The 24,112-nt window shown below is 39.8% G+C and overlaps 1 protein-coding gene across 1 annotated transcript in view; it reads left to right on the top strand.

Moving 5' to 3' along the window:
- The window catches only part of Polr3C (RNA polymerase III subunit C), a 316,833-nt gene that overhangs the window by 193,578 nt on the left and 99,143 nt on the right, over positions 1-24,112 (top strand). The window lies entirely within an intron of this gene.

Below are 24,112 nucleotides of genomic sequence, written 5' to 3'. Positions count from 1 at the left end.
TCTTTGCAAGGAAAAAGGTATGATGAATTTATAGGTTCCAGTTTATCCGTCCAGATGCTTCTGCAGAACGGAATAACTTAATTTAGAGGGGTCACTAGGTTGCCGGTACTGCCATAATTCTACAATTTCGACTCAATTGAGGAGTCGATAAAATGGCTAGTGGACTCTAGAGAAGCTAGTTCCTCAAAATTTGGGCATTAAATAAGAATTCAACATATTTGAACATGCTATTCTTTACAGAAAAAAGGAAAAGAAAGAGCAGAGCTTACACATGAAATCTAAAAGTTGAAGAATCTCATTTAAATACTTGAAAATAATCGAAAGTAATATAATTTTGAACAAGACTTTTGTAACTTTTGCAAATTCAGAGCATATCATCTGAAACTTTAAGATCACATAAAATTCTGCAAATTTGTATAACCTTAAAAGTGCCTCTCAAAACAACCGTGCCTTAGTTCAGGAAGTGCCCAACTCGATAATTTAAATTTTTTTAGGGAACTGTTTCGTGTGAAATTCAATAGAGAAAATTGAGAAATATTTTTGCGTAAGAGAGTGAATGCCGAAAGAGATCCGAGTAAGGCACTTTCTGAGCGGAAAGTTTTTTTATTAGAGAAGTGTGCTTGCCCTGAAGGAGAATTAAGCTTAAGAAGCTGTTATAATTTAAAATATCAATCATTCCAGAAAAATGCCTATCAAATACAATGTACGTGTCGATGGTGAGAAACTCCTAGACCCCTAAACGTCTTTATCGAGGGTATTCACTTAATGAGTTGATCTAACTGGGTTGCAAACCTGAAAATTTTCCGTTAATTTTTACTTTAATGAAGGAGAACTAACTGTTTTGAATCCTTAAACTTCTTCAAAATTTTCATTTGTTCTCCGAAAATTTCATGAAAAAATTTCAGCCATTACCCAACTTAAGAGATTAAAACAAGGAAAGAACCGCAATTGATATGCAAATTTTTGAGCGCACCCTCCTTGTGGGGTGCTGCGCCCTTTTCAACAGTTTTGCTTCGTTTCTGTGCCAATTTCCATTAATCTGACCATTTAAGTAGAAGTTTTTATTCTTTAAAAATAATCATCATTCAAACTCGAGTATTGTAGAAATCGTGGATCTAGCTTATTCTTGAAACGTCTAAATATCTTGATAATTTATGCACTTGACAACAATGGATAGAAAACATGTTGATCTTTTAATTAAATTTGGGGCAGGTCAGTTGGCAGCAGACCTCTGCTGCGGAGATGAACGTTGATATTTTTGGCCGCTTCCGGTCAACTTTCCGTTACTGGGTCCCCCTCAGTGGGCTCTAATCACTTGATCTTAAAACGAGGCCTCTTTGTCCACGAGTTTGGTTATTTTTGTCTAAGAGATGCACATTGTACACGGAGCTCAAAATTGCTTCATGCAAATTCTCATGACCGAAGGAGTGGTGTGACAAATACGTACACTTTCGGAGGTACTCTGCATGTCATCTAAACTTGGTAGATACTTCTAAGTAAGGAAAATGTTCACTGTTAAAAATGATGATTTTCTGTTCCCACATTAAAAATAGATCTAGTCAACTTTGACTCTGGATCTGAGAAAAATTTAACAATCTTGAATTCCTTTGACCCGGATCGACTTTATATGACTCTAATTGACTCCGAAATGACTTTAGTCGACTCTAAATTACTTTAATTGCATCTAAGGTATATAGAATCCCATTTCACATAATTTACGAGTCAATTGACTCGACATTTTCAAAAGAGACAGTGTATGGCTTCTACGAGCCACACTGAAAACTATGGTTTATAAACCTATTAGAGGTAAATATGGAACACCTATAATAGTCGTAAATAAACTAATGATTATCGGTCTGTGAACCATACTAAGGTCTCTGTACCTAATTGAGGTACGTACCATAACTAAGGTATATGTGCTATTATTATATGTAGAGGTACTACTATTAGTGTTCCATATTTACCTCTAATAGGTTTATAAGCCATAGTCAGTGCACCAAATATCAGTATGAATTGCACTCATTATTTCAATATTTTATGAAATGATCACCAAAATATCAACAGCGCAGAGTATTTTGATACCACAAGTCAGAGTAACAGTTTTTAGCATAAGGAAAGGAGTAAAATAAAATCCACGATTTGTGTTTTCCTGATTGTGAATTCAAGTACACTCTCGATAAGAAAAATCAAAATTTTTGTGAAATTCAAAGCATTACAATGGATTTTGTATAACAGTATGGCAAGTACTACAAAGACTAATATTTTGATAGAATGCAAAGAATACTTCTGTTTAAAATCTGATGTGACGTAGGGAAATGTTGTCAGGGCTCTGATGATCTTCACTTATAGTATGCTTAGGTAGGCAAACAGTAAGTTCTCTATTTTATTTTTACTTTTTTTTATTCGTGCGGAAATACAGTTCAACGAACAATAATTTAAAAAAATACCATATTCTGGGCTGTTATCGGAACTATTCCCGTGAAGCTAATAACTTCGTTAGAACTTCGTGTCTCAAAAAACTAAGTAATTTTTTTTAGAAAAACTGTCGAATCAAAAGCTTTCCCAGAAAGTCTTAGGCATATGAACTGGTTTTGCCACCGATGTCCAGTGAAGAGTGAAGAGTCATATCTGCATGAAAAATAGACTAGCTCGCAGGAGTGATTAATGAGGCTCAAAGTGATAAGACTTATCAGTTTAAACTGTCATAGATGACCAGGACTTCAAGAAGGAAGAGTGGACTTGAGAAAGAACAAGCACACAGAGACCGCGCTCTTAAGTGCTGAGGAAGAACCCTGTAAGGGTATTTAAATGTTGTCAAATATCCTCTGTTAATTTATTTATTTTTAAAAAAGTTATCGATACCTTTTCTCTCAAAAATTTCAATAATTTTGGATTATATTGCAAATAAAATTCTCTGCTCAGTCCGGAGAGTGCAAGTTAGCCCTTTTCCTAAAAATTCGTATTTTACTATCGTAAATTTGGCAACATCCGAGTGTCCATACGACGTTTTCCCTCAGCATGGGCGATAGTGTGAGCCCTGTCATTTATAATCTGGAGGCAGCTAGGATTAAAACTCAACGCCCCCTTTTCAGAGCCTGTAATGGACCCGCCTCGCTTACTTACTGTCAGTTCTCTTCGGTCGTGATCGTCGCCTAGCTGAGGGCCAGCGCTTGAAAAATTAGTGAGGCTAAATAAGGGGCAATGATAATGATATGCAAGGCGTGGAAAGTAAAAGTGATGTAACGTGATTTCCACTCCTTAATTTTACTCTCGCTTTCGGGCGCTGTCCCACACACTCTATGATCGGCTCAGTTGTTGTGTGCCTTACGCTCATTACGTATCGAACGTTACGTTCCGTTACGCTACGTTACATTTCGTTACTTTGGACACGTTGTTAATGTTTTTGTGATAATCACGTTAAAGAGGATCAGCAATGTTCGTAGATAGGATTTATTTACCAATATTATTTCGCTGAATGCGATCGAAGAACAGGGGGTTGTATGTAATTTCAAGAGAATTTCATTTTCCTCCCTGAAAATTCAGTGGTTTATTTTTTTAAGGGTGCGAAAGAAACCGCCGTCATTACACGAAGATTGGGTTCCATTATCAAATCTCAATTATTATGAAAAAGACTAACTCAAACATTTTTTAGGCATCGCAGTCTCAGTTCCGCTGGTTCGGAGACTTTAACGCGCGATTACGACGATTAAACAACTTTGAGTGAAAATTCCATCCTACCAGAATGCTCATTGGTGAGGGGCAAAAACTGTTTGTAAGAGGCAACATTTTCTTGAAATTTTACGTTTCTGTAAAATTTATACAACTCAAGTTTCTCTAACGGAGAACCAATAGGATCGTTTCATTTTCCATTTGTCTTCTTCGTCCATATCTGTGTTTATCAATTTTAGTAGTCTAAATCTTTCTCCATCAGCTTCCTACGTTGCGTGTATTTTTTCATAATTTTTTCATAATTTTTGTCTCGTTGCGCTCTCTTCGTTTTCAGTTGAAATCGCGTGTTTCGCCTCTTTCGATGACGTAGCGCAACGAGACACTTTATTTTAGCGCCTGAAGTAATAACGTGGCACAGTAATACGTTATTACTTTAGGCGCTAAAATAAAGTGTCTCGTTGCGCTACGTCATCGAAAGAGGCGACACACGCAATTTCAACTAAAAACGAAGAGAGCGCAACGAGACAAAAATTATGACACAACATTGTCGAGGAAAAAGAGACATACTTAGCACCATTACCACTTGAATGCCTGTATACTACAGAATAGGCAATAATTAGAGGCGAAATATTCAGACTGCCCCGTCCCCCGCTAACCCCTCCCCGCTGTCGAAGATGTGTGTGTACAAGTCTGTGTACAAACAATGTGCACGTACTCGCGTGGTGGAAAGTGTAAAACCTCATGTCGCCGAGAAAAGTGATAGAAGTCTCAAGTTCCACGAATAGGAGAGCGAAAGAGCGTTCAATCCTTCGTCTTTGAAATTATTAAGAAGGCAATTGAATGGGTTTTGTGCCTGAGGGCTCAAGTTCATCGCGGTGTTTTAAAATTGTTAGGGACTGTTTACACTTGCATTGGTAGAAGACTGCGTGAATTTCATGAGATGCCGCTTGCAAAGATTAACAACGATTTTCCACCATGAAACATGAAAAATACAACAACAAAAAATTGTATACTTTCGATAAAATTTTTAGATAGGTACGAATCTACCTCAAAATTTTCAAAACTTTCAGAAATTTTCCTTTTACAGTTTCAATTTTTCATAAGGGCAATTCATTATATCCCTCGCAAAGATGTATATCCTAAATTGTACTGTTCCGCTTGATCCGAAATTTGGTAAAATTATTATTTTTATGATCCTATTTCAAAGATCACCTTAAGACTCCCTTAATCACATTGTAAACCGCACATCGACGCTCAGACTGCCAGACTACGTATCTCAGTTTACGGCGACATTGTAGAATTCTTGTCATACTTTATTTTTTAAATAGAGAACTATTGCGCGTCAATTCTTAAAACTTCCGTGACTTTTCCTCTCAGTGCCAAGCAACGTCTACGAGTAAAAAGACTTCAAGGAAAAATGTTCATTTGCTGTCCTTTTGAAAAAATAAAATTCATACGAAGATTTTTAAACACCTTAAATGAGATACCTCGTTTGGAAATTTTACCGTCGACATATAAGGACTTCTAAGGAAAGGAGTTGTGTAAGGATCGACCATGGATACTGCCCCTAAGCTAAACTTTTAAGACTTTCTTCAAACCTTAATTTCCGTGATACTGCAGTAAACATAAAGCTTTCAAAACGCTGAAGAAGCTCCCGAAGAGGTTTGCCCTCAAGAAGATTTTAACAGGCACGCAACTTAAAATTCCGACCTTAATCGCCGCGCAACTGACCCATTAATGCAAGACGTAATTTATTGGAAATTTCTCCTCGGGAGCAGGTCTCCGCTTGACGCGTGATTTTTTTTTCGGGCACACGAGGGTTATGCAAACGAGGAGGAAGATGCTGAATACGGCTGAGCCATTAGCGCGCGTCGGAATTAGCCGGCCGGCATGGCACGGCGTGGCGCGGCGCCGGCTGAGTTCCCGCCAATTTTAAATTCAGAGGTCACCTAGATCTCGGAAATTTCGCGCCTCGACTAACCTTGATCGGGCATTTGGGCACTGTCATGGTTTCAGACTCGAAGAATCGAATCCACTCCTGGCCTGCTTGCCTTCGAACATATTTCTCTCGCACATCGGCGAGTTTCTTAATTAGTCACCCAGCTTGGTGACGCGCGCCTTCCCTCTCAGGTCTCGCCTCGTTATAAGTTCGGGAGGAAAAATCCAATGCGTCAATTTCGACGCATTTACGAAGTCATCCAGCCTGGCTATCAAAAATTGGCAATGGGTCCCTTGTGCTGGTCACAGAATTGTGTTCTGGTGATTTTAAATTATGAAACACTTAAGGATAATTAAATTTTTTCAAAACACTAAAGATCTCGCGTCCAATTTAAATAGAGATAGTGCCGCATTAAAAAAAAAAAAAAAAAAAAAAAAAAAAAAAAAAAAACATGGTGTTTAACGTTATCCACCATGTAGGCCGTCCCTGAATTACGTAACGCTCTAAGGGGAGGGGGATTGATGAGAGCGTCACGCCATTTTGCTTTTACGGGTTAAAGAATAGGTACCTACGTCACAAAAACGTTACAAGGGGGTTGGGGTAAAAATTTCAAAAAAAAAATAGGGTTCGTAAGCCTGCAGTAGTATTACTGGCATTAGTATAATATAGTAGTATAATATGGCATAGTTGTATTGGAGTGCAGAGACTCTCAAAAAATTGGCCTTTTTTTTAAAGCACGGAGAATTGATTGAAGTGTGATTAAAATGAAACCTGGCATTGAGACTGGTGTCAATTCTAATTTTTAGCTTCAGTTCAAAGTTGGTTTCGGCGGTACCTGCAATGCGGGGTTTACACTGAGAGAGTCATTGCGCCCGAGTTTGAACTGATACTACCTGCAGACTTGCGCTTACTTTCTTAACCTTGCGTTTAAGTCTCCAAACCTTAGCGCATATAGCGGTAAGCGAAATAGCGCATCACCCGTCACGGTAGTCCAGCTGTGCCATGCTGAGGAAAAACGCCGTATGAAAATTCAAGAGTTGCCAAATTTCCTCTGACAGAAAATGACTTTTTGAGGAAAGTTATGAATATTTGTTCTTAAAATTTTCAGGAACTTTAGGTCAAATTGCGAACAAAATAATCTGAAAAATCGGAAAAAATAAATTTACAAGGTTACCAATAAATTTTTGTTTCATCAAAGGAAATTTGACCACGCCTGAGGTCTGATTACTCTTATGGCGTTTTTCCTTAGAACGACCGAGCTCTTCATTGATATTCTACTATCTGCTCGGGAGATACATTTCAATACTGGACAATAGAAGATTTTTGTGATGCTGTGTCACCAAAACCAACTTTGAACTCAAGCTGAAACTTTGATCAGAGGCATATTCTATCATCACAACTTACGAAGTTGTAATATAGTCATAAGGGCGATTAAATCTCCAGGTTTATCTAAAAGGGGCAACAAATGTGTTTTTTTTCTTTCTTTTTTTGGAAGTTCAATTCTATTTTTAGCAAGAGATTTTATTTATTTATTTATTACGAATTGGGGCTCACATTAATCATGCAAATCGATTATTTATTTTCTTACTTCCGACGGCCGGATGACTTCGACACCGCACTATTCCGCTTGTCTCAGGATCGCATTTTGAGGATCCATAAAATTAATCGCATCGGTCCAAACGCCAAATTTTTATGTGGCATATTAACGGAAATATCGCCTTTTAAAGAACCCGGTTTTTAGAAAACGCCTTTTACAACCTCGCCAGTCGTGTGCCTCTGGGCTAGAAAATATCCTCATTTCTTGAGCACGTGACAAGATCGTCGTGTCCGAGTGGAATGCTTCCCGCAATTGGAAACAAAAAATAAATTAGGCTAGGAATTTTAAGTCGGCAATTCCATAAATTTTACTTGGTTTTTTTCTCTCCTTTTTTTTACTAGCCATGCATACTTTCTGCCGAAATCCATCTCGCCGAGCCGAACCTCCAGTCTATTTGAATATTGACCGGGCGATTCTTCGAAAACGATAAGTAGCGCAAAACCTAATCCGATCGTACATTTTGTGAATGTGTTTATCGTGGTCAGGGATCGAAAATGCACCGAAATGGCAAATTGATCAGAGAAAAAACGTGCCTTGTTTATGACGTTTCAACATGATTTCGATATTGGTCATCGATATCTATTTATATTTTTCCATTTTCACATCAAATCGCATTTAGCAGTCGAAATTTAGGGGGATGATAGTGAATTTAACATTTTAGCGTACATTTAATTCCAGTAAACAAATTCTCTTAGCAACTGTCATGTTACATTTCCCTCCCTAATTGCCCCTACGGACCTCCCCAACGAGAAATATCTCCTGTGCAAGACTGCAAGCCCCTTCGTTTTCAGCTCAGGGAACAAGGGAGCGAAACCATCGCCCATGTTTTGATACTTGACCTCATGCCAGTCACCTTCTCTCACCTCAGTGACCTTTCACAAACCCCCGGGCTAATGCGCCCGCACGTTTTTTGATTAATTGGTTCTTGTAAGAAAAGGCTCACATGATTAATTTTCAGGAGCGTTCAAATGATCCTGCTTTTCGACTTGTTTATCCTCATAAATGAATTTGATAATCGGTGACAAATAAAGATCGTTCACTTATTCTTTCGGGGTGTGCTTTTAGAGCTATTTCAAAATTGTTCGTTCAAATTTGTATACAAATACCTGATAATCAAAAATCATGATATGATGCTCGGAATTTTCTGAAAAAATGTTTTACAAACCAGAAATAATCAATAGATCAATCCACCATATCCAATCGTTTTTTTAAACGCTGAGGAGCCACCTTTAAAAATTCAAAAGTTATTATTTTACAACTGACTAAGACCGAATATTGATTTTGATGAAGAAATAGGAATAAGTCAAAATTGAACTATGCATATTCAACTCACAAAGTCACAACCTCTTCTTTCAGAGATAAATTTAAGGGATGAAAGGGAGTTGAGCATTAATTAAGGGATTGAAAGAAAGTAAAAATGTCTGTTGAAGCCATCAACATGGAGAATTTACAGGTGTCTAAAATTTCATGAAATTCGTGTTTAAGTGGAAACCACTGCGTGAACTGAACACGAGGATACCCAGGGTTTATTAATTGAACAATTATTGTCAGAAATATGACAAAATAACCTAATCTGCCAAAATACATGTGTTTAAATGCAGGAAATACCGCCAAATGAACTAGGCGGAGAATTTTCTCACTTTTAAATCTATTCCTGTACCACTTCCCTCAGCAGAAAAAAATTATGCAAACTAATGCGAAAGCAGCCCTTTAAACACCCTCTGATGAAGCGATGAAAACATGTTGTGCAAATCTCTGTTTACATTTAAAAAAATAAAATAAAAAAAAAATTTGTGCAAATTCTCTGCTTATATTTAAAAATACAAAATGCACTGAACTAAACGAAAAAAGTGGTTTTGAACGACTAAAATCCATCGCGAATAGACTTGATGCACATGGGTCGAGAAAATTAGATAACTGTTATCACGACGAAGAGCAAAGTCAAGCTGAATCAACAACGGGAGATACCAAAGAGACCGACTAATCGTAAGAACCGCGTATCGATCCAGCTGAGGGCGCGTGTGAATCTGCGATTTTTGGCTGGCACGATGGCAGCCGCTGCGCAGGGGCCGCGGCAAAGCGGCTGCAATAACGGCGTCGCGCCGGGCCGTTTAACATTGGCCGTTACTAATCGATATATTGACCGATAACCGTCACACGCAGAACCGCACCGCGCGTTACCGTCGGGAAGCGCCGTGCTGTCTACCTCCCTCACTGCACAGCCTGCGCATATTATAGTGGTCTTGTCATATCCTCCGCATGTTGGAGCTTCGTGTTACTCCTGAAATTCGAAAAACATGTGTACTTTGAGGTATTGTTGGAGATTACTTTCGCTCGTTTTTCCAGAGGGTACCTTTTCCATTGGCTGATTTAGACGTTTCGAGCAGGAGGGGCAGAAGGAAGGTCCGGGGACTTCCTCCAGAAAATTTTCGGATTTTTACAGCATCTAATAAGCAATTTGAGTCAATTTTGCCAAGAATGATTACCCAAATTTGAGAGCCCTTTCTTCTTCTCTCTTACGTTCTTTTCTTCTTTTCTTCTTTCTTAGATGTGTAAATGGCCTTAGATGCTAAAGCACCGCTTTAAAATAAACTTATCTTACTACTACTACTTTCTTTCTCTCTTTCTCTCTTTCTTTCTTTCTTTCTTCCTTTTTTTCTTCCTCCTTCTTCGGGCGAATGGGGGCCTACGCCTCTTGAATCCGCTTATAACCGTCTCAACAGTCCTATTCCTTGGATCAGATTGGGGGAAAAGGAGCAGGAAGGAGGGAAAAAACAGGAAAAGTCACCTCCCAAGAAAAATGCATTAGCTCCAGTTATCGGTACAAAAATAAAACAGGAAATCGAGTTACAAGTAATTACACGAATAAAATTATACTTATTTTTTTGTTTGTGTGTTTTTTGTTCTACTCCTCTGTCTCGTTCTTGGCTTGGCTATCACGTCATTATCTTTGAACTTCAATTGAGCTTTAATGCATTTTGAGTTAACTTAGGAAGTATTTTGCATTAATGCTTTATTCTTTAAGTATCGTTTTTCATACCACATTTCAATTTTCGTACTTTTTTAAATCTTCATTTTTTTAAAATTTCAAAGTTCTAACTATAAATTTTGCATTATTTTTATACAAGTAATAAAATTTTTAAATAAAAACTGAATTTGCTGAAAATTTGATGACTTTACGGTCTGTCAAGGCGAAAATGATTTTAGATAAATTTTTGCTATTTGTGGATCACTTCAACACAATCTTATTTTGATTGAGAAAATCCGTCTTATAAGTTAAAGATCTTAGTTTATTCCCAGATAAAACATAGATTTACCTTAAAAGTAAAACATTTCGAATCCTCATTTTGTGTATTCCTCTCACAGTAGGTTCTCATGGACCATTGAGTGGCCCAAAAAATGAATCCTACTCCCGGAAAAGTGCACAAAACTAAAAAAAAAAAAAATATTGAGTCCTGTTGCCACATTCGAGCGCTTTACTTTTTATACCTTTTGTATCTTTCAAAAAGTCTCACGATTTCAGGATTTTCCGAACAAAGCAATACAAAATTTTCAGCAGATTCGTCGCGAACAAAAGCGTTTAAGTATCCATGTTCCATCTTTGATTTTTGTCACCCAAAAAGAAGTGTGAGAGCAGAACAAGGCGAAGGAGCCAAGATAAAAACTACTCATTGAACCACTCATAAACCCTATTCTCTTGAGGCAGAGGTGCAGAGAAGCTGAGAGCGAGAGAGACACGGATCAGAAAGGGTGGAAGAGCAGCACGGCCCGGCGACCTCTTGAGTTGTGTAAACATCAGAAAAGGGGAATGAACTCGGATAAAGGCCGCTCGGGTTTCCGAAAAAACGCGAAAAAGTTCGGGTGGTCTAGAAGAAAGGAACCGCAGCGGTGGTGTGAGAACCAAGCGCTTAAGCGCCGGCGACTTGGGGAAAGAGTTCAAAACGGGAGGTTGCGAAGGCATTGTCCCCGCGCGGAGAGGTTATGCAACGCGCGGTTCCTGGGGTGCAGTCCTCTGGAATCTGGCTCAACCCTCGCACCCCGCTCTCCCGTAACCCTTACACAGGCTGAGCTTTGATTCGAAGTTGCCAAATTGCTGTGAAAATATTTTTCTTTCTCGTCACTTTCTTCCTCCCTTTCGTCTTCTTCTTCTTTTTCTCCTTTTTAATTGAATTAAATAATTAAGTAATCCCCTCAGACCCAGAGATTTTAAAATTTTAGTAGCTCTTCAGTCTTGAGCCAATTTTAACTTTTCAAAGTTTTACTTTTCAGATCGTCAAAAATCACAACAACATTAATCTCCCTTTTGCAGCGTAAAATAGAACATTATATAATATGAGCTCGACTGTAAGTTATTCGATGGTGTCAGGGCAGTGTTCGATTCATAGGAGTCGATTTCAAGTCGCTCTCTGGCGCTCTGTGACGCTTAACCAACACTGTACCCTGTCCTTCCAATAATCAGTTCTCTGACATACTTTAGGAGTCCAAATATATTGCACATGATTGTTTTTTTTTTTTTTTTTTTTTTTTTTTTTTTTTTTTTTTTTTTTTTTTTTTTTTTTTTTAATCAAAATTGGTTTTTGTTATTTACACTATGTAGTAGGCTCATACTTTCCGATTTTACTGGAAGATGCTTTGGTTCTGGTCTGATCGACCTGGAAGTCTTAGACCGATTCGGTTCAATGTTGCAAGTCGTTGCAAGCGAACAGACTCAGCCTAATATTTTCAAGTCGGTCAGACCAGGGCCGCACTGAAAAAAATAGGTCTGTTCATAGGGTTACCGCACTTTCTTTGCTACAGCTATAGAAGTTTCCGTTATGACGACAGAATACTCTGTGCTCACGACCAAAGTTCCGTTCTTACAACAGAAAATTTCTGTATAACAAAGAGAATGCAGGAGCCCCTTGAACAGGAGGTTCTGTCATCAGCACCGAATTTTTTTTACATGCGAAGCTGCCTTCTGTGAAATCTAAACATATAAATACTATCATAGTACATAACCGCGTCCGAACCACCATAAAACCATTAATTCCTCGAAGACGAGGCAACGACGCATGCCCGATATCTGAACCGGAGCTTTGCTTCGCGGTGCCGCGTTCGGGGTGTGGGATGGCTTTGGGTCGCGGTCAGCGGTCAATGGGGGTGGCCGCGGCAAAAAACTCCGGTTCCCATCCACCAATCCACCATGCGCCGCGGCTCCGTTTGAGTTTCCTCGTGTCCGACTGTAGGAGCCGAGCCCGTTTCGAAATGTTTACCTGAGCAGGTTTGAAAGCTCTCGAGTCGCTTTGTTCCCGGCCTCATATCAAACGAGGGGTCAGTTTCGTCGCGATGAGGGCGCAAGGGCCAACGGGGCACTTCAGACTGACCGCTCGGTTTTAAGTGCTGTTTTTCGACGGAGGTGTAATGGGATCCACACCGATTGGGATAACAATAAAATGCCGCTTCACACGCCGAATTAATTTCGAGTGCAGTTTTATCAGATTGTAAGAATGGGTATATACTGTCCCCACAAAGCGCAATAATAGAGTACATAACATTAAAAGTGGATAAGACTCCTTTAGTTTTGTAAATAAACGCACCCTACTTTTTGGTCCTGAACCATTTTACTTGTGAGAATATGCGCGTATCTTAGTTAACAAAGTAAATCGTGTCTTACTTAACAGAACGTCATTATACTGAACGGAACTAATGTGCAAATGAGTCAGATCAAAAGGAACTATGGGCAGAGGATTTGCAGGCTTTGTAGTTTCTTTTAATTTCTTTCATTTGCGTTTAACTCCTTTTAGCATATAATATGTATTCGGCCAACATAACTGAATCATTTTTATAAGCTGAGAAACTTGCGAGGACAGGGGGATAGGTCCATAACCGTTTCCATGAGTTCTTAATTATTCCTCGAAAACCTCGAGTTTTAACCTATTAAACTTTTTTCCTACCTTTACTTTTAAACTTCTTATTGAAAACCAACAGCAAACTGACATAATAATAAACAATAATTAGAATCCACCCGGTTAGGCGTACACCGAAAAAAATAATATGCTGTTTTAGCATTTAGGATGTCAAAAATGTGTCTGGTGATCCCAATATGCTGCTTTTACTGCCCCCGCAGTTAATTTTACATCCTGTGAATGCAAATTCAACTGAGGGGGCAGTAAAGGCAGCATCTTGGGATCACCAGACACATTTTTGACATCCTAGATGCTAAAACAGCATATTATTTTTTTCGGTGTAGAGGTCAAGTGAGAATCAGATAGGCATGTTATTTTTTGTTTGTTCCTAGCAGAGACTGTGCAGAGGTGGCAAACTACTGAGCGAAATTATCCCAAGTTGCTAATATTGCCATCAAAATTATTCAAGGCGAACTTAACAAAGTAAGAAACACGCAATAGGGCAAATAACTAATGTTTATTCCTCGTCGGGACGTTGTAGAAGTGGCAAAACTACTAAGCGCAACTATTCGTGCTCTAAAGTAACGCATGTTGCCATCACAATTATTGAAGGCGAACATTACAGAATGAAAAACTGGTAACGTGGGGAAGAACTAACGTGCGTATATCTTGCAGGGAGTGCTGGGATAGTGAAGAAGCGGCAAAACTACTGCGCTCAACGTGTGTCCTATCCCAAGGCCCCTCATATCGTCATCACAATTAATGAAGGACTGACGAGAAAAGTAAAGGTAAAAGTATTAGCTTTTCAAAAAGACACAGAATCCATCGTATTTTTTTTTTTTTTTTTTTTTTTTTTTTTTTTTTTTTTTTTTTTTTTTTGCGTATTGACGGGAAATAACTAGGATTCGTCAAATCGATTTGCTTTCTTGGTTTGATTATTGACAGAATATTAATATGGAAAGACCACATGATGGTGCTAGAATTAAAATGGAAACAAGAAATGAACATCATCAAATAATTTATAGCTCACTTTTCGTGGGGAGCTGATACACCTATTTTGTTCCAAATTTAAACTCACATCAGAACATGAAAGTAGACAAGGTAAAGTAAATAAGCAGTAGCTGTCGATCGACATTTATTTCGTCTATAGGTGACAAATTTTGAAATTCTAGAGTAGACGTAAAATACGCAGGGTTGGCAATCTAATGATATCGCTTACTTTTCTATTTTGCGTTGAAGTCCCCTGCATTATTGCGTTCCTCGGAGGGAATTTTTCAAATTTATATGTACCATTCAGCATTAGGTCATCAGACTAAAATTTTACCCTTAAAACATACTTATTTACAATCACAATGAAATGAAATTCATCCCTGATGAAAGTATAAAACTGCGAGGAGCTTGTCATGCAGATATACCCACCCGCTGTATAATAATGTAACAACTCATGTCATGGACTTAAACAATAATTTGACCTACACTTTAGATTCAGGATTTACGGTGTGGTTTCATTTATGTTTTACAATTTTAGCTCACAGAAAGCCATCGAGCAAAGTTTAGTATAAAATATATCAATAGTTATAGTCATAAGAGGGAGAAGGGACTTGCAGGTCTATTCTTTTATAGGACCTGATGATAAAAATCTAAATTTACGTCTTATTCTGACTTTAAATTTTTTGCGGACTGGCATTATTTGGTAGAGCAGAATAGTTACCAGTGCAGCTTCAACTGCATTCATAATTCAATTATCTCTCTAATATACTCATTGTCGGTTCAGTCAGTATGCAAAAAAAAATGACAGTCTTGTAAGAACACAATTTTTTTTCCTTTTTTTCAATCAAGTAGTCAAGTAAAGCATCCATTAAAAAATGGCATAGTTCCAGAAAAAAAACATGTGCATGAAAAACACATTGAGCACCCTTCCATAAAATTTTGAAAGACCATGCATGGTGCTAAGACGGCACACGATATAAATTACAAAAATTGTCAGAGTCCAAAAAACTGATAAGACCTTTCCTCACCTCATAAATTCAGACTTGTCATTTTTTTACGGCCTTATTTTCCTCGAGCCTTTGGGTACCGAAAGGGTTGAACCAAGCGCTGGGCAACAGCCGGCCCGGGCTTTTGAGTTTTGAGTGTTTCGAAAACGGTTTTTTCCATGTCCCGGGGCGTTATCTGCACATTTTACACGCGTCACGCGCATTGTATCGAGCATATTCGAGTGGCTCATTTGATTTTTCGAGTGTCCTATTAACGCCTTTCCGTTTCCATTCAGACGTTTTTCTGGACGACTGATCCTGCCTCCGGCGATCCGCGGCCCTTTTTGCCCAGGATGATTTACCGGGCCGGGTGAATAATCTGTGTCGCGATGACCCTCGAATAAATCATCCCGAATCAACACCTGCCAAAAATCGCGATAAAACTAGTTTGTTTACCGGAGCACGCCGAAACGATAACATTAATGAGCACATTTTGGGCTGTAACGTCTCGTCGCACAGTGATGAAACCCGACTGGGTATCAGAAATCAATGGATGCTTGTTTGTATATACTTCATGATTAAAGGCCCCTAAAAAGATGAAGGTGAAAATGAGAGATGTTATATAGTCCCATGCCCCTTTCCTCGTGTAAAACAGTTTTTCTTTGGATTTTTTTTCTTTATTTCAACCACCATTTCCAAACCAAAAGCATTTCTAAATGTTGATTCTAGCTGGCTTGGGAGTAAATTAGGTTCGCTTAGGAGTTTTTTTCTGCGAATGTTTCATGACGTAATTTGAGTTAAAAATACTCGATTGGTAGTTGGATACAGAATGTTTCAGTTATTCATAAATTTTACCCCAGTAAAGCACTTCTAACGCAGTCTTTTTGACATTTAACATGATCGCATATACCAAATAGTATATAAACCAAATATTGAGTTCAAAAATGCATGTTTCATGAAGATAAACTTTTCCAATTATTCGAGATAACTGGCTCAAAAAGGCAGAGATGTTTTATCTTCTTCTTCCTCTTCTTTTTAGCGCACAGCAATTCCCAGACACAAAATGAGGTTTTTCTGTGCTAGCACATGAAAATATTTTATCAGACATTTTTGCATCACATGATGATAAAATTAACATCCCATACAATCCCTACTTCTCTACTTCATCGTACCCTTTCAATGCTTTAAGAATAACCTTTAAAATTGCGAGGCTCTGAAACTTAGAAAGTTACGATAACTTGATATTGGCTTGTTCTTCCTTTATGGGAAATTCTAAAAAAATAATGATGAAAAAGGAGGAAGAGCACGAATGAAAAGAAAATTGAAAGATTCTTTTCATCGTCTTAATTTAAAATAGATTGTGGGGCATGATGGAATAACGGATCCTTCAAATTTGTATTTCTTTTTTCCTAATCTCCTATATTCTTCAACTGATCAAGGGCCAAGTCGACTTTTTACATCCATGCATGTTTATCTTTCGACTAGCAGTGAATCATTCTTAGCGGTTTACATCCTAAACCGAACTGAAATGGATTAATCGGTAGATCCAACCAAAAGAGTGATCAAGAATTGTTTTACATAAAATCGACCGCAATTTGTAATGGATCAACTTACATTCCTGTTGATGTGAGTGAAATTAATGTAATCGAAGATGGTCGAGGTAACCAAAAAGCTTCGTTGCCCAGCATCTCGGTAAAATAAATCGAATTCTTCATCCCAATTCAAGATCCGTCGAAACGACTTTTCGATCCCTTTGCGCGACGGGTCCAGCAGGGAGGTACCGGGGATCAACAGCAGCGTTGTGTGGCGATTGTGTCGAACTCATTATGCCCGAAAACTTTGCATTAATGGGCTACCCGCCACGGTTCACTACCTTGCGCCCAGTGAAGCATGCAAAATGATTTCAATTACTCTATCTCAACTCCTCGAATATAGATATTATGGCCAAAGGCCGCCGTGACGAGGTAAAGGGCTATTACACACTTGAGCCTACCGTCGTTAAAAGGAAACACGTCCGTTTCGAAAAGAGCCCCGAAGTGCGTGTATTCTTACGTAACTCGGGGCTCATCCAGGTAACAACGATGCGTTACCTGGGGTTTCGCCTTGGAGGGTCGCGTCGCAAGAAAACAATGGCCCTTGGAGTGCCGGAATCGCTCGTTTGTGAATGATTTACGCGCCCGGAGAAAAGGCCCGAAAAAAGGGCCCTCGCCGGGGTGATTTATTTGCGCGCTTTTCGCGCCTCTAATTTAGACGTATTTAAATCAAAAGGACTTACCTCAATCAAGACAAGTCCCCTAAGCCCATAAGATCACATATATAACAGGGGCCATGCCGCAATTGAGATAGTTCTTTTCGATTTAAATACGGCCATTTATACAAACACTCGTGTGCGAATGGTGCGCTAATGTGCATACGCGATGCATCGAAGACGGTTTAAAACCTCGCGAATCCTATATGGAGATTCGAGGTGGTTGCGCGGTTTTCGTCAGGGGTTCGGCCTTTGCTCGCGGGGGAAGGGAGAGGCGCGGCATTGTTCGGCCTAAATTAAAGGAAAACAAATAAATCAGTTTTGCATAGGAGCTGGTGTCGCCTCTCCTCGCGTCGCGTCTCGGGCGTTAATTAAAAATAAACAGTGATGAGCGATGGCATCTGTCGCGTGGAATCCGGCGCGCCGCTCGTCGTGTGGGCAAACATGGCACGCGCTCGCGCTTCCATGCTCGTCCCTTTGTATCGGATTCGCTGGAATTCTGCCGTGCTACGGAAAAACGTCGCATGAACCTGCGAAAGTTCCTCACTGAGAAAAAAAATACGGGCTATATAGACTTAGCGTCCGTTCCGGGCTCAGAGGCCAACAGTTCCGGGTGCTGGAGCCGTAGCTTCGATTGCACCGGGTGCTATGCCCGGAACTTTCAGCCTCTGAGCCCGGAACGCGGGCGGTATGTCTATACAGCCCGTGAGTGCGGCTTCCACGGCCGCAGTATTTTTTTCGGTGCAAATTTCTTGTCATTAAATATTTATTTTGGAGGAAAATTGTAAGAATATCTCCTTGAAACTTTCAGACACCTTCAGATTGAATTGAATATAAAATCCTCTGGAAAATCGAATAGAAAATATTCAAAAATTTTCCCGTGGATTTGTATTGTATCGAGGGAAATTTGATAACGTCGAAGGCTCATACGGCGTTCTCCCTAGGCACGGTAGACTTCCTCGGGAGAGACTCCACTGCTATCGAATAAGAAAAATCATGGAGAATTTAAGTGTTATGTTGACCAGCTTCTCGAAAGAAAAATAAAATTTCTAAGGAAGTCCTGCAACGTCGCAAATGGAGAAACGTCGTCCCTCATTTTGCCCAAAAATATGTATGCATAAAATAGAAGGCATTATGACTCTCCTCTCTCAACTTATATTCGTCTGTATCGATAAACAATGGGACGCGTTTGCTACGGCGCCTTGATACAACTATACAACCTCGACGGATGTCCGTATTGCGTTCAAAAAATTGAAGGCGTTTTGTCTCCCTGCTCATACTACCTGTAGTTGATTCGACCGACAGACGCGTTGGTCGGCGGTGACGGGGACTTGATGCAACTATTTAAACTTGATGGATGTCCGTATCGCAACGACTGAAGTGCGAAACCACGCATCTCCATTGCGGTGTTTCAAAATATCCGTTCTTATTTCATCACTTCCATGAGAAACAATCCAAATTTACGACTTTAAATTTTGAACCAAATCTTCTGCTTTCGAATACGAAAAATCATGGAGAATTTAAGTTTTACTTTGACCAGCTTCTCGAAAGAAAAATAACATTTCTAAGGAAGTCTGCAACGTCGCAAATGGAGAAACGTCGTCTCTCATTTTGCCCAAAAATATGTATGCATAAAATAGAAGGCATTATGACTCTCCTCTCTCAACTTATATTCGTCTGTATCGATAAACAATGGGACGCGTTTGCTACGGCGCCTTGATACAACTATACAACCTCGACGGATGTCCGTATTGCGTTCAAAAAATTGAAGGCGTTTTGTCTCCCTGCTCATACTACCTGTAGTTGATTCGACCGACAGACGCGTTGGTCGGCGGTGACGGGGACTTGATGCAACTATTTAAACTTGATGGATGTCCGTATCGCAACGACTGAAGTGCGAAACCACGCATCTCCATTGCGGTGTTTCAAAATATCCGTTCTTATTTCATCACTTCCATGAGAAACAATCCAAATTTACGACTTTAAATTTTGAACCAAATCTTCTGCTTTCGAATACGAAAAATCATGGAGAATTTAAGTTTTACTTTGACCAGCTTCTCGAAAGAAAAATAACATTTCTAAGGAAGTCTGCAACGTCGCAAATGGAGAAACGTCGTCTCTCATTTTGCCCAAAAATATGTATGCATAAAATAGAAGGCATTATGACTTTCCTCTCTCAACTTATATTCGCCTGTATCGATAAACAATGGGACGCGTTTGCCACGGCGCCTTGATACAACTATACAACCTCGACGGATATCCGTATTGCGTTCAAAAAATTGAAGGCGTTTTGACTCCCTGCTCATACTACCTGTAGTTGATTCGATCGACAGACGCGTTGGTCGGCGGTGACGGTTCGTATCGCACCGACTGAAGTGCGAAACCACGCATCTCCATTGCGGTGTTTCAAAATATCCGTTCTTATTTCATCACTTCCATGAGAAACAATCCAAATTTACGACTTTAAATTTTGAACCAAATCTTCTGCTTTCGAATACGAAAAATCATGGAGAATTTAAGTTTTACTTTGACCAGCTTCTCGAAAGAAAAATAACATTTCTAAGGAAGTCTGCAACGTCGCAAATGGAGAAACGTCGTCTCTCATTTTGCCCAAAAATATGTATGCATAAAATAGAAGGCATTATGACTCTCCTCTCTCAACTTATATTCGTCTGTATCGATAAACAATGGGACGCGTTTGCTACGGCGCCTTGATACAACTATACAACCTCGACAGATATCCGTATTGCGTTCAAAAAATTGAAGGCGTTTTGACTTCCTGCTCATACTACCTGTAGTTGATTTGATCGACAGACGCGTTGGTCTGCGGTGACGGGGACTTGATGTGCGCCAAAATGCCACCATTCGATTCGGAGGGGAAGTGGGGGGTGAGTAACGGAAACTAAGGGCTTAGCAAACGTGAGGAAATGATCCTGCGTCGTTTGACACCAATTTCAGCTCAATCGGATAAAGTGGGGGTGCTGCCCTTGATGTCCCCCTCCTTTTTTGGGGGGAAGGGGGAGGTGAGCAACGAAAACTAAGGGCTGAGCAAAGGTGAGCAAATGAACCTGCGTCGTTTCAGACCATTTTCAGGTCAATCGGACAAAGTGGGGGTGCTAAGGTCAATGACCTCCCTGAAAGTTCAAGTTCGATTTTTGGGGGGTACATGCCTGAGCAAAAAAAATGAAAGCGATATTCGAGGTGAGCAAATGATGAGCAATGATGAGCAAAAGAGAAAATTTTAAATTTTAAAAGTCGGGGTGCTAACTTCACGGACATGGCTCATACGGCGTTCTTCCCTAGCACGGCAGTACATCCAATCATCAGAGTGAGCTGAGATTCCTTGTCTTAGGCAATGGGTGGCGCGTTGGCTGAAACTTTCGCGGGTTGAACTTGGAGAGAATTAGATGGGTGATCCAGGGGATTGTTCCGTGATTGAAGGACGAGAGCCTTCCCAGGCTTCAAACTTTAAACACGTATTACTCGAAAAAGCAAAAACCGCTCTCATGCGCCGGCCTCGTCCACCAAGCCCCTCCATTCATTAGAACTGGACGGAGCGAATTTTGAAGGAAACTGGATTTCGAAATTTTCGGCGATACTGCTCTATTCGGTAACAAGACAGAGTCGGCGATCAACTGGAAGTATTTCTGCCAAACGGAACTATGTTCATTAAAACATGAGCCCTGCGACCCAGGAGACTGTATGCACAACAGGGCTCACGTCTTAATGCACATAGTTCCGTTCGGCAGAAATACGTCCAATTCATTACATCATTAAGATGCTCCAACATTCGATACTTAAAGGGCGGCCCGGCGCACAGTGCGGCACCCTTATGGACGATGCGGACAAAAATCGACAAAAGACACTTAACTTTAAATAATGAAGATAACAGCTTCGACATAGGAAAACCCTTTGGCACTATCAAAGTAAAACACTCGAAGAAAAAGAAAATGTTATACCTCAGGTTTTTTTGCGTATTTTTCAAGAAAAGTTCATTCGAAGTTGGCAACCTCGAATTAGCCCTGTGTTAACAATGTAAAAGCAACGTGAAACACCCAAACTTTAACTTCAAATATCTCTGATAGTCGCAAAAATTCGCAAGATCTTTTTCGTAGAATTAAAGTTGGATATCTGAGGATTAAGAAAATGTCAACCACCCAGAGCATTTTGCGTTTCAAGCGAGAAATCTCCATTTTACGTTGACGTCTTTTTCCCGTGTATTTCTTACGGACCAGTGATTCCCGACCTATTTCCTGCCCACTTTCTACCCACATTTGAGGTAGTTTTGAGAGGAAAATTTGAAAATGAACCATCATAGTGAGTCAGAAGTATCTTTAAGATAACAAATTCCGAAAAAAATATTCAGATGTCGAGTTATGAATTTTTGACTTTTGTCCACAGATGGCCGCACTGTGCGGCGTAGCGCGAGAAGGGGGGGGGGGCGTGCGCGCGAGGGTAAGTAATTTGTGGACGGCACCCTTGCGAAAACACAAGAGCGAAGTGCAGCGGAACGAGGATGAAGATCGGGACCGAGATGACCCGGTTTGGACTTAGGAGGTTTGCCACCCCGGTCTTGGATACCTGTTGAGACCTGCAAGGGACCACACAAGACGCTCCAGGTGATTTATTCCCCATTTTCCCGATCCAGTACCCGTTCCCCAGCCAGGCCATTTGCCGGATTTACTCTCACTTAGAGTCCCTTTATACTGAGAGTCAAGACAATTTGAATCCATTTCTGATTGGTTCCCGTATTTTAGGCCTCCACAGTGTCACAAACGGGAATAAAGATTACATTTTCACCAATTGCAAAGATTATAATCTGGAATGGACCAGGGAATTACGGGTTCGGCAAGGAACAAACGGAATGAGAGGAGGAACGGAGAAAGGCATTTGAGAATGGGCCGATCAAAGATTACGAAAAACGTTCAATTTCTGTAATCTTTATTCCCGTTTGTGACATCCATGAGCCGAATTGTCTTGACTCTCAGTATAAAGGGACTCTACTCTCACTAAACTCACTCCCTCGTAGCCCCTGCTGAAGTATCGATGTTGCTCCAAACTTTGAGCTTAGGTGTCAGCCTTTTTCGCAGTAGAGAATTCGCACGATGCTTCGTATGAGAATGATTGATGGGTTAAACTCACATAATTTTTGACACTTTTTCTGGTGTCAGGAATCAAAGAAAAATAGATTTATAAATGAGCATCGGCCAGACTGCAGGATCCGAAGCACCCTCAAACCCCCTTTTTAAATTAAGATTTAGATTTTTCTCGGTCCTTTATGAATTTAAGGCATAGAAGTATAGGACAGTACAAATTTTCATGAGATTTGGTTCACAACCGTTGCCAAAATCCAGGAAAAACGATTGACTATTGTGTATTTTACTTCAGAGCCTAAGCTCCTTTTACATAAATGCGGAAAGCAATCCCCAAAGATTTATCCTTACAAGTAAATGTCCGGAAGAAGAAAAATTTGTGCTCTTTTTCGGTACGCAAATTGTCGAAGGTACTCACATCCGTTGCGTTATGTAGTGAAAATGTGGAAGAAGAAAGTAAAAAGCAAAAATTTGACAACAGAGCTCACTCCTTGCTTCTGCCCTCAAATTACATCATTCAGAGGTGATCTTGATATATTTATCACCTTGATCGTCAATTTGCCTCTCAAAGCCTGCAAACAATCCACTATTCCTTTCCTATCCAGAGCTGCCCAGTAGAAAAATGTCCCCATCGCATCGTCTCATTCACTTCTATCTAAAATCTTGGATCTTAACATTGGCATCGGCACATTCGTGAACCCCGCGATTAAGTGTGTTATTTTGACAGAATACTGACAAAACAAATATTTGTTGAGGTCCTCTTACCTGCATCCCTGCTGATCCAGCTTCCAGTTCATCCTAAAGAGCACGGCTTTATTTGACCATTTCCAATCCGCTTACCGAATTTCCGAGTTCGTGTCCTTTCAAAATAGATAATACCTTGGAATTTTAAACATTTACTTTTGGGTGTTTATGAGTTTGTTTTCCTGATTGTTGGAATTGTACTATTTTAACTAAATTTCCTTTTTTTTCTTTTTTAAGTAATAATATAATTATTTGCCTTCACCGAAAAAAAGTGAAGTTTATTTAACATTTTGGATGTAAAAAAAGTGTGCCAGAAATTATAAAATACTGAATTGCCCGCTACACCTAGCAGTCTCTGTAGCAATGCAAAGGTGTAAAACTAACCGCGCCATGTTGGGTAAATCAGCTTTTTATAAGTCATCGCACACTTATTTTTTTACATCCAAGATGTTAAATTAACTTCTTTTTTTTTTTTTCGGTGTGTAGGTGCAGTCAAGATCAGGGCCGGATTTACCTACTTGCCGCACATGGCCCGCCTGTATTTTTTCGCCCCCTTCTCATTCGTTTTGAAACATCAATAGATCGTATTCGACAGTGGCTCGATGCATCGTTTGGTTCAAAACAATAGAACATAACATCAAACAAAAATTTTAGGATTTAATTTGGAAAAGCTGAAAATGAGAAAATTCCTAACAATTTCACTTTTCATTGCCAATTGGTACTCGAGTGAATAAAAATTCGATCACATAAGACCCGTTACCTCCGATTTCTAAATTGACTTTTGAGGCTGTAGTTACATATTGTGTCAATCGATATCAATATAATCTCACCTGAGTGATCTATAAAAACCATCTAGTGAACGTGACGGTGGGGGAGGGGTAGGGGTGTACGAGACGTGTTTCTTGTGTTGGGCACATTTTTTGTGAAAGCCCTGTCAACACTGAAAAAAGTTCAGTTCCGT

The sequence above is a fragment of the Bemisia tabaci genome, chromosome 3 (genome assembly GCF_918797505.1).
Source record: "Bemisia tabaci chromosome 3, PGI_BMITA_v3".
In the NCBI taxonomy this organism is placed as follows: Eukaryota; Metazoa; Arthropoda; class Insecta; order Hemiptera; family Aleyrodidae; genus Bemisia; species Bemisia tabaci.
The sequence above is the reverse complement of the archived record's forward strand: the minus strand, read 5'-3'. Positions and strand labels throughout refer to the sequence as shown.